The sequence below is a fragment of the Tachypleus tridentatus genome, chromosome 12 (assembly GCF_004210375.1).
Source record: "Tachypleus tridentatus isolate NWPU-2018 chromosome 12, ASM421037v1, whole genome shotgun sequence".
Taxonomy (NCBI): Eukaryota; Metazoa; Arthropoda; class Merostomata; order Xiphosura; family Limulidae; genus Tachypleus; species Tachypleus tridentatus.
Window position 1 is genome coordinate 56860741 of NC_134836.1, and position 12840 is coordinate 56873580.

Here is a 12840-nt window from a genome sequence, read left to right on the forward strand (position 1 = left end):
AATCAAAAAAAATCTCACCATTAGAAACTTTTCTGATACCTTTAATAGTCGTAAAATTTATCAGCTTTTTAGAAACTAAAATACATCACAGATACTGGAGTTCTAATATTGATATCGAAGTATTTTTAAAATATTTTTTTCAAAACCGCAGTGAATAAAATTAGTTAAAACAGTTATTGATTTGCAGCGATTGTTAAATGGCATTTAGTCACTGTGGGAGGACATCACCTGGCAAAAAATTGAGTGGGTGGGTGATGGTAGGAACTAATTAATCCACCTCCGATTGTAATTATGACAAAATTATGTTTAATAATGCCTCAAAAAACACTATATTGTCCATTAATACATGATGTATTATTGCTTTTTAAAAGTGGATTGAAGTTTACCTTTTAATAAGATAAGGCTAAACAAGTTTCACATACTATTTACTTTACGGTGTCACTTGGAGGTCATAGAGAGAGCAGAGCCTCGATGTCCTTTTATGCATTATATTATCATAATGTTTTGCGTTTCAACAAAATCCACGAAAGCAAAACGCTGTACGACTCTCTTAAAACGTTTAAGAAGCATAAATAACCATAATATTTAACAGAATTGACTTAAAATACTTAGAAAAAACACAATTGCAATTGGATGACAATGTGAGCAAGTGGGACTTAGGAAATTGCCTGTAAAGGGTGTTTCTCTGCACGATTGGCCTAACGTGCAATGACATACAGATAAATTGAAATTCACTAACGTGTTTTTCTTTTAACGCAATATAGAAGTTACTGATATTTCTCAGAGGAGGGAAATAAATTACAAGCCTTAAAGAACTTGTATAGTGTATGTATATACACAATTGTAATACTTTTAAGTTGCGAAAAGGTTTACGGTGTACGCTCTCATCTAAAGAGCATAAGCTTGCACAAAAAATAATCCTTTTATCTTTCGGTCTCATTTATTCGACCACAAGGCTCGGAAATACCATTTTATGCAATTCACGAAGATACTGTGTTGACAGTTCGTCATGCTAGAATTGAATTTCCCAGGACGAAGACGAATTTTCTCGTACAATCAGTAATGGAGGGTTAAAAAAAAAAAGGTCTGAAGCAAAGGCCAGCTAGGTAAATTGCTCAGGGTATCACGTATACATTAGTGTCCATTACCTGGCGTGTCAGAGCACGTGCCTGTCGTCCATCTCTTGTTTATTACCACTCTCCTTGTCGTGTCCACTAATGGCGGTAAAGGGGGATCACACACAGCGCGTGCATGTTTGTTCCTCCTGACAACAAAAAGTAGTCAAGAGAAGGACATGTTTAAATACATCACATCTTATCATCTCGTTGTGTACGTGAGCGAGACAGAAATTGGACAACAGACGTGAAAAATAGAGACCATTAACTAGAAACGTACCATATATGAAAGTAATATAGTTAAAACAAAGTTAGTAAAAAAAAGGGGCGGGTATCACGAAAAATTATTCTCAATTTCATCTGGAGTAATTACTCCAAATGTTGCTGTTATTTTTATAGATGCAAACTGTATAAAACCTACATCAAATCATATTATTTCCAACCAGTACAGAATTTTGCAAAGTAACCTCAATAAATACGTTTGTTTGTTTTTGAATTTCTCGCAAAGCCACACGAGGGCTATCTGCGCTAGCCGACCCTAATTTAGTAGTGCAAGACAACAGGGAAGGCAGCTAGTCATCGCCACTCACCGCTAACTCTTGGGCTACTCTTTTACCAACGAATAGTGGGATTTACCGTCACTTTATAACGCCCCCACCGCTGAAAGGGCGAGCATGTTTGGTGCGACCGGGATTCGAATCCGCGACCCTCGGAATACGAACGCCTTAACTCACCTGACCGTGCCAGGCCCAATAAATGTGAGGTCTCGATTTGTTCGTATTTATTTAGATAGCGTCCGTGATAAAACAATAGCTAAATGAATATCAGACTAGGAATGGAACTCAGTCAATTTGCAAAGTTTCATGAAAGGGTAAAAAAAATGGAAATTAAATAGGGAATGTTGTGAAAAGGGAAGCACTGGAAAAATAGACTGTAATAGAGTGCGGAAAAAGCTCTAGTTTCATAATAGTAGTTTTACTGAAATCTGTTACGACTAGTTTCACATGATCAAGATTTATGTTAGGCGTACTTAAGAAATTTGTTACGAACGTGGAGTGTTGATGTGGTATGTTCAGCTGACCGCTTACGCTACCATGTTTGCCAACAATCAAGATTAGTGACCGTATATAGTAGCATTTCGCGTTTATACAACTTCAAATTGATGGAAGGATACTGCATTGACACCGGTACAGGTCATAGGCCAGGGCGCACGAAAAAAAAAAAAAAATTCTCAAGCGACGTTTGAGCCGAAGTACAGCGCTATTTGGAAATGTAGCGGTTATGAGAAATCTTCTGTTACGGAAGGATCCCACGAACCGTATACTGACAATCACGTGTGGCCATCACAATGAGGCAACAAAGAAATATAACTTTCATATACGCCTTTCTAACTACTATAAATCCCTTGCGTTCGCTGGCCACAGTGGACCGCGAGCGCTAGTCCATACGGAGCAATGGCATCTTGTAACTGGGCACAGGAGAGAAGTTAGGCTTTCGGAAGCCAGCTAGAGTAATCTCTTTTACTGGTATAAATTCTCAAAGTTTCCACTCCCTGTGGCTGCAGTCATCAATTCAGGATAAAGTGTGCAAAATACGTACCATTCCATCGAGACAAAGTGGAAAAATAATGTTCCAAGAATAGGAACGTTGGTTAGGCTTAGCTGTACCACGACTCATAACAAGACTTTTACGACAATCTTGTATTTCGATGAAAGTTTTATTGAAAATAGATTCACAAGAAATTACTAAGCTAAGCTAAAATATACGACTAGTTCATTTACTCAGTGGTAAAAACAACGAAAAGGATTGTTTGTTTGTTTCTGAATTTTGTCCAAAGCTACACGAGGACTATCTGCGCTAGCCGTCGCTAAATTATTAGTGCAAGACTAGAGGAAAAGCAGCTAGTCATCACCACCCACCGCCAACTCTTGGGCTACTCTTTTACCAACGAATAGTAGGATTGACCGTCACATTATAACGCCACATAACTAAAAGAACGAGCATGTTTGGTGCGACGGGGATTTGAACCCGTAACCTTTGGATAACGAGTCGAACGCCTTAACCCACCTGGCTGTGGCAGGTCCAACATAAAGGCAGAAGAGCCAGGTATTTAAATGAACAGACGGAATATACGTTTTGTTCAGGTAACAATTGAGTGAGTTCATTTATTATGAAGTGCAAAGTTACATGATGAGTTATTTGTAGTTCACTCCCGACAGGTATCGAAACCCAATTATTAGCGATGCGAGTCTTCACACGTATGGCTGACCTAATGGAGAGCAAATTTATTAAGATAATACATAAATAACGTAGCATATAAAATATAATTACGTTTTGTTTCGCTATATAATTTGTCTAAACGCACACTTTTCGTATAGAGGAAGCCTGTAACTTAGAAAAGTTAACACTAGAGCAATACTGATGTATTGTGCGAGATGAAATAACACATCTTTCAATATGATCATTCAATGCAACTATATGAAAAATATTAAACCTCGACTTACACAAATTTTACTCAAAATTGGAAATGCATCTTAGTTAAACACATGCATTCACATTGAGTTGTTAGAAATATTTTATATAGAAAAAAACACGGATAATTGCGATTTCCACCTGCAATTGGTAAAATTCCTTTCGGGGAAGTTCTTGATCATGAAGGAAAATTATCAAAGAAAGTTTGAACACTTGTATAATAGTTGTTGAACAGTATTATATTAGAAAGGCGTAGCTGTACTTTAAGATATTAATGTTAAATAAGGTATTAAAACAAACAAGCCAAAGACTTATCACTACAGTGATTAATCTGTTGAAATTTGGCGACTAGAAAATATAGCAACCACAAGTTATAGAAATTTTTCAGAACGATTTTAAATTAAGTGTGTAGTTATTTAAGATTGGCAAAGAAAGCCCGCAATACTGAGCTTAAGAGGCAATGTTTTTAGATAGAGGGTACTATTTTTTCTTTTACTATTTTGAGCCAATACTAAAGTTCCTGAATTATATGTAGTCTGATAAATTTGTTGTCGTTGGATTTAGTTCAAAATTTGCTTCGACATCCTTCGGGTAAATTGAAATGATTACCAAATTGAACAGTTTGTATAACTGTTTATCAAGAAAGAATCAGTTTTGGAGAGGTTTTGTTTAACTAAACTTCGCATTTTATTTAGCCACTTCTTCTTAGCAATGTGTGACGCCAGACAGACTGACAACTGGACTTTATATTGAGTGATTATTACAGCTGTAATACCATCAACATGAATTATTAAATGTCGTTGTACGAAATATGTGCACAAGGTCAGGAAGAAAGGCTGTTTTTGAGAGAAACATAAATGAATAGTTCATACCCCTTAAAAGGCCCGGCATGGCCAGGTGGTTAAGGCGCTCGACTTGTAATCTGAGGGTCGCGAGTTCGAATCCCCGTCGCATCAAACATGCTCGCCTTATAAGTGGCGGTCAATCCCACTAATCGTTGGTAAAAGAGTAGCCCAAGAATTAGTAGTGGATGGTGATTAGTAGCTGCTTTCCCTATAGTCTTACATTACTAAGTTAGGGACGTGTAACTTTAAAAAAGAAAAAAGAAAAAGCTTACATAAAGGTAGACTGCACTGCCACCTGTATTTTAAAATGATAAAAATCTTTAGGAAACATATTTACCAATACTTAAACTACTACACCTTTTTGTTGTTGTATTCATCACCATAAGAAGGCATAAAAATATAAATTCTCAGTGGAAAAAATTTCAACTTAAAAACTTTAAACACAGATGATTGGTTTGTTTTGAATTTCGCGCAAAGGTACACGTGGACCATATGCGCTAGTTATTTTTAATTTAGCAGTGTAAGAGTAAGGGGAAGACAACTACTTATCACCACCCACCGCCAACTCTTGGACTATTCATTTACTAATGAATAATAGGATTGACTGTCACATTATAATACCTCCTTGGCCGAATACATTTGGTGGGATGGCGATTCGAATCCGCAATCTGAAGTTTACTACTAGTTAACGCCTTACACACCTGACCAAACATAGACGAAAAATAAGAAAAGTAAATTATTTTGCGTCGAAATATTCATGTCTATTTTTGAACATGTTTTCGATTTCCGTATATCTGTTTTAACAGATATGTTTCAATAATTATATCAAAGTTTTTGAGATATTGATACCACGAGAAATGCATAATCTTCTGAATCCAAAATTATCATTTGTAACAGAAGAAACATTTAGTAACTTGTTATAAATAAATATAATTATTTAATGCTTGGGAACTAATTTATTTACAAATTATTGAGAATACGAAGAGTTTAGGCTTAACGATACCATGTGTTAGGTGACGATAACTGCTCATGTCACCATGCGAACGAACAGGCCTATTGGAGATGTTACAAATAAATCAGATATAAAAAATTAATCTACAAGAGATCCTAATACTCAATAACACAGACACGCAAACATTACGGATTTGTTGTAATATTACTTTGAAGATTTATCCGATAATAGGATACGATCACGTCAGAAGTAATAAAATACGTTGTTCAATCGCTTTCAAGAATATCTGCAGATCAACAGAACGTTCAAACATCCTGAGAAGGAGTAACCCTAATCTAAGTATCTGATGTGTATTTATCTTGCTAAAGTGACAAGCCTAAGTGAAGTACTCAAAAAAATTTTATTATAGATAAATTCCACCTATACTTGTTGTCATAAAATGGGTTTCGTGCGATTATGTTTGCAATGTATCTAAAGCAATTGAAAACGATATGACCAAATACATATTACAGAGTTCAATGTGTATAACACAGCAAGAATAAAATTTTTAGCCCTAATGACCTCTCCCCCTCTCTCTGTCTCTAGAGACAAACATTGACGATGGCCAACAGGCTTGTCATCTTGTTAGATGAGTTTCATTATGGTTGTTATCCCTTTCAGGCCTGTAATCGCTCCTATAAAATATTTAAGTTTACTGGACGCTCCAAACATACACACAATCAAATAAACTGTTCTAAATGGTCGAACTTTTATTCAAGTATTTATAAGCTATTAACTGCATGCGCTCGGACCGTTAGGCTGTGTAAGTTTATTTACATGCACGCTGCACTTCGATGGCCAGATAAACACTATAAGAAGCAAAGCGAACTGAAATATTTTCCCGTTTTTTTTTTTTTTTCTGTTTCAGGAACAACCTAATGAAAGATTACAGGATTTTCAATTCGTATAGCTTGGTCACGCTTACCATGAGGGACATACAGTACGGACAGTCGAAAAGCACAGACAGTTCGCTTGAAGAAACGAATATATAAACTTAAAAGGTATCAGATGAGCGAAAACGACTATAACAAAAAGAGAAGCGACTATGGATAATACGAACACTGGTTTCCGATTCTGATGAAATAAGGTTCAGAACTGATAGTCTATCTTATCTCGTTAAAACAGCACAAGATAAAATTTGATGACATTTTTATCTAGCAATCAAGTACAGATTTTAAATATATAATTTTTTAAAAATTCATATTCTAATAAACTTGTCTGTAGCAATGGAAGAAGAGTATGTAAGACAGATCATAATCATCCATAATGTTGTGTTAAACAATAAAATATAGCTAACACAGAATTCACTACAAACAAAAATTTCAACAATATAAAGTAAATAACACCGACAGTTCTCATTGAGAACAGCGCACTGTTAAAAAAAAAATGGAAAAAAGAGAAACATGGTAGGAAAATTCACTGTAGAAATACTGCGAGTTACTACATACGTGAGGTATAGCACAGAAAGAATTTTTCAGCAAAGAAGGCTGTACAGAAATATAAGTATTCTGAAATGATACTTCTTCGTAGTCGTGCAGGAAGGTAATTTCAGATGCGCTGTTTTCAGCAAAGAAAAAATACACGGTTGATTCTACGAAGCAGGAAAAATGACACAGAATGGAAGCTAAAGCGATTGTTATTATAGACAAGAAAATATATAAAAGGCCACAACACAAATATTGATGATAAAGAATGTTGTGTTCCAGCGACGCATGCACTGTGGTTATATTGTGCTCGAAGGCCAACTCGAAAATAGCGAAAACAGTATTTGGTGGTATATGTGCATAATGTGTTTTATCCACAGTGTATTTCTTTAAGACAGTTATGTATTCTCCCATAAGGAAGGGGACATGCAATTCCTATGTGTCGCTGTTATTCTTTGTCAAAATCATCACTGTGTCTCAATCCTTTATTTCTGGGCCAGTCGTTTTGTAACGTGAAGGGTATACATCTTGATGCAATACACCCAGCTATCTTTTTAAGTTGTTATATTCATTTAGGCCCCGATTTTCGATTTTAGAGTGTCCAAGGTTAAGAATTTCATAAAAATATCTTACTATAATTTCCAAAGGGGTTTGTAATGCTATTACTTTATATTTCAATCAATTCAGATGTGGCTTTACACAACACTGTTTTATGACAGCTCTCACAGACTGAAATAGAGGTATTGAAGGTTCGTATCTCTTAAGGGACCAGAGGCCGTATATAATAGTGAACTCTATATACAAAGACATTTTCAACATAAGTAAAGGCCTTTCTTACTTGATGAATTTCGCGCGAAGTTTCTTGATGACGTCATAACTGTTCCTAATTTAAAGGCGGTAGACTAGAGGGAAGGCAGCTATTCAAAGCCATCCGCTATCATCTATTGAGCTACTTTAATCGAACAATGGAATAGACCACCACATTACAACGTTCTCGTGATCGACAGAACGAGAAGATGTGGTGATGAAATTTGATCTTGTAACTGACAGATTGCAAATCGAACACCCTAAGTGTTAGATTACGTAAACTTAATGAAAAACAACATTATGTTTTGTCCTTAATTGTGTCTTGATCGCGAACGAAAAAGAAATTAAAGGGAAAACTTTCCTTGAGCGTTAATATTAAATAAAGGAGGAAACCATAATTGTTTGAAAATATATTTACAAACAGTGGCGTAGGGAGCAGCCTCCACCCAAATTTTAATATATTTTCCGTTAAATATGCATTAAAATGAGGGAAATACTCCAAGGAAAAGTTTGAAAAAGCGTAAAATGTAATCCAGAATCCATTAGCTTCCAATGTCTTCAGGCAAGCCCTGGACCACTGCTGTAATGGATGCGCTTGAGGCGCACATTCTCCCACTTCATTTGGTTTGTTTGTTTTGGAATTTCGCACAAAGCTACTCGAGGGCTATCTGTGCTAGCCGTCCCTAATTTAGCAGTGTAAGACTAGAGGGAAGGCAGCTAGTCATCACCACCCACCGCCAACTCTTGGGCTACTCTTTTACCAACGAATAGTGGGATTGACCGTCACATTATAACGCTCCCACGGCTGAAAGGGCGAGCATGTTTAGCGCGACCGGGATGAGAACCCGCGACCCTCTGATTACGAGTCGCACGCCTTAACACGCTTGGCCATGCCGGACCCACTTCACTTGGTCAAGTATACATTGAATCCTCATTTGCCCCCTATACCTCTCCTGAAACATAAAATCATAAATTCAATTATAATCATCTTTATATGAAATTGTCCAATTTCATCTGAAGAGCACCTACACACACACACACACAAAAGAGTATTGTAGTTGAAATGAATTACATAATTATCATTTTTATTCCCATCGATGGTTCAGTAGTAAGCTTGATGGGTTACAACACTCACATTCCGAGTTCAATCCTTGCGATGTGTGCACCACAGATAGGCCCGGTATGGCCAGATGGTTAAGGCATTCGACTCGTAATTCGAGGGTCGCGGGTTAAAATCCCAGTCACACGAAACATGTTCGCCCTTTCGGCCATGGTGGCGATATAATGTGACGGTCAGTCCCACTCTTCGTTGGTAAAAGAGTAGTCCAAGAGTTGATGGTGGATGGTGATGACTAGCTGCCTTACCTCTAGTCTTACACTGTTAAATTAGGGACGGCTATCGCAGATAGCCCTCATGTAGCTTTGCGCGAAATTAAAAAAACAATCAAACTCAACAGATAGCCCATTGTGCAGCTTTAGGCCTAACAATAAATACTCTTTTGGACCCGGTAAACGATTTTTTTTAACCTAAAGCAATTTTTTAACACTGGTATGACTTATTGCATGTAGCTGTTTTATCATCTTCTGCTTGGAAGAACATCCCATGTCAACTAATTCTAAAGATAATTAAGTCTGATGAATTATCAAAAGTAAAGTTCTACTTCTTACAGAACAAAACAACGAAAGACGTCACAGAAGTAAAGACAACTTGTAAAAAACCTTACCGCCATATAAACTATAAACTATTTTATCAGAAACTCAGTTGTACCTAGTGAAATATTCATGAAAAAGAGTTATGCTCAGATAAATTGTGAACAACACAAGTACTAATTAGTAGACTTATAAAGGATGTGTAGATTCAGCCGAGGAAGGTTGGGTGGGGTCCAAATCGGATGGTCAGAACTACCTTGGCTATGGAGCATGCGTGATCAGATATGTTGCATTTTATTTATGGGGAAATGTTAACACTTCCAGTTTTTCCAAGAAATATTAACTTTAAAATTGTATTTAATGGTAGTTTGATAATGGAAATTAAAACATAAGACGAAGAGAATATCTAAGGGTAACTAGAAAAATGGGTTACGAGGAAATCTTATTAATGTTTAACATATGAACAACGGTTACATAATTAGGCATCTTGTCGTAAGGTCGTATATTTCTTACTATGATGATGCTGTGATAGAGCTTTCTTCATTACGTATTCGTCTTCAGACTTTAGTGTTTCGAAGGAACTCCTTTGTAACGATATGCAATACAAAAGTACTGAAAAACTGTTTTTGATAGTTAAAACAATCAAATAAAACTACATGAAACACAGAGTTATAATGTGACGCTCAATCCCACTGTTCGTTGGTAAAATAGTAGCCCAAGAGTTAGCAGTGGGCGCTGATGACCAGCTGCCTTCTCTCTAGTCTTATACTGCTAAATTAAGAACGGCTAGCGCAGACAGCGCTCGTGTAGCTTTGCGCCACACACATGTATATATAATATGTTCAGTCGATAACTAGGTACTAATTAGTTGTCATTATACGTACAGTTACTACTAAGTTAATCTGTTTTTGTTAGAATTCAGGGAAAGAACGAAATGTATTCCTTGTCATATTTCTTTGTTGGTAGCAGTAAGGATTAAGTTATGGGTTTCCCTGACAGAAAGCATGGTGAGACATCCGTACAGAAAGCATGGTGAGATATCCGTACAGAAAGCATGGTGAGTTATCCCTGCAGAAAGCATGGTGAGATATCCGTACAGAAAGCATGGTGAGACATCCGTACAGAAAGCATGGTGAGATATCCCTGCAGAAAGCATGGTGAGATATCCGTACAGAAAGCATGGTGAGATATCCGTACAGAAAGCATGGTGAAATATCCGTACAGAAAGCATGGTGAAATATCCGTACAGAAAGCATGGTGAGTTATCCCTGCAGAAAGCATGGTGAGATATCCGTACAGAAAGCATGGTGAAATATCCGTACAGAAAGCATGGTGAAATATCCGTACAGAAAGCATGGTGAGTTATCCCTACAGAAAGCATGGTGAGTTATCCCTACAGAAAGCATGGTGAGATATCCGTACAGAAAGCATGGTGAAATATCCGTACAGAAAGCATGGTGAGTTATCCCTGCAGAAAGCATGGTGAGATATCCGTACAGAAAGCATGGTGAGATATCCGTACAGAAAGCATGGTGAGTTATCCCTACAGAAAGCATGGTGAGATATCCGTACAGAAAGCATGGTGAAATATCCCTACAGAAAGCATGGTGAGTTATCCCTGCAGAAAGCATGGTGAGATATCCGTACAGAAAGCATGGTGAGATATCCGTACAGAAAGTATGGTGAGATATCCCTATTTGAGTGGATAACGCGCGTGCGTTTCAGTCAAAAGCCCCACGGTCGAATTCTTGTTACTACCAACACAGAAATAGTAGGCCAGGCGGTTAGAGTGCTCGACTCGTAATCTGAGGGTCGCGGGTTCGAATCCCCGTTACACCAAACGTGCTCTCCCGTTTAGCCGTCGGGGCGTCATAATGTAAAGTTCCCCGATGGATTTTCAACAATAGAATCACGGGTTTAATCTCCCTTGGTGAACACAGCAGATAGCCCAATGTGGCTTTGCAATAAGAAAAATACACACACAGAAAGAGTATTCTACTGGGCTTTCCTGAATTATGACGTCAGAACAGATTAACGGCTAAATTGTACGATGAAAACTTCTTAGTATTTTGTTATAAAAATAAATTAATAATTAGCTGCAAATATATACATATATTAAATAAGGAATGGTTAGCTATTAATTAATAATTATATTTAGGTTGATATGGAATTGTCACAACTTCACCGGATGTACATCATTGGTTTTCTAGGTAAAATTATTATTATATGGGTTAATTATAATATTGATTGCATTTTTGTTTACTTTTTAAAACTTATATATTATTAGAGATTATTGAATCAACAATGACATATGAGTCCGCTAACAATTTAGTGCCTAAATTTATAGTTCATAAAACTGTATTTTAAGAGCCCACGGATATGGATCTATTCAATATTTCTTGGATTAAGCTGTTAATCTTTTCCTGAGTTATATATACGATACATTTTACGTAAGCACGCAAAGTCCTTATTCATATATGTTATTCAACAAGTCCCTATTACTGCTAGTTTATAACAGTTACCACCATGTACGGAAAGCGCATGCGCTTGAGGTGAGACAGACCAGAGCTAGTCAGAGGTCAAACACAGTACGTCTCACTGATATTTATCTTTATTCAAGTAGTTAACTTGGCTTTTTAATCTCAAAACTACTTAACGGGTTACTTGTGCTCTGCGAATCTTACGGGTATCGAAACTTAAATTTTTACGTCGTACGCAATAATTTATTTAACGTGATATTTAGCTATTCCCATTAACAGTCTCAGCACTCTTATTTTGTGCTAAAGCTAAAGTTAAGTAGTTCACCCCCTCTCGATGGATTATAAATAAATTTTCGAGCTTACAATTCTAAAATCCGGGGTTCGATTATCCGAGGTGGACGGAGCACAGATATTTCCCCACATGTAGCTTTACACTAAAATAAATCCACCACCAAAAAACCAATTCTCTGACTGTTTAACAGAATAATACATCACTGAAAATAACTTACTGTGTGTTACGAAAATTCAATCAAGATATGTTAAATTTGGGAAATATAACATACCTATTCGAACAGTTGCATGAACAGCGTTCATGAAGTTCCAAGTCAGGTTGAAGATTACGTTCTCTACATGTGCAGAACATAAGTTTTCTAAAATAACAGACTTTTATATCATGGGAAAACAACTATCAATGCGTGACTATAGGGGCCTCAGTTAATGCAATTAAAGATGTTCGTAAGATTTACTATTATTCTTCCATTTTACTGTTGTAATTAGAGCAGTTAATCAATTAGAACACAACTTAATTGTATTTGTATGTTAACAGTTTAGCCATATGTTACTTCCACCTTTGTAACGTTACTCCTTTTAAGTAACAACTTAATTATGTTTTATGTATTTGATGTGGCATTACCTTCATTCATCCTGTTACACATGATCTGTGGTCGTTATACTGAATCGCGAGTGTGTTTTCTTTTAACAAAGCTACATCGGGCTAGCTGCTGAGCCTACCAAGGGGAATCGAACCCCTGATTTTAGCGTTGTAAATCCGTAGAC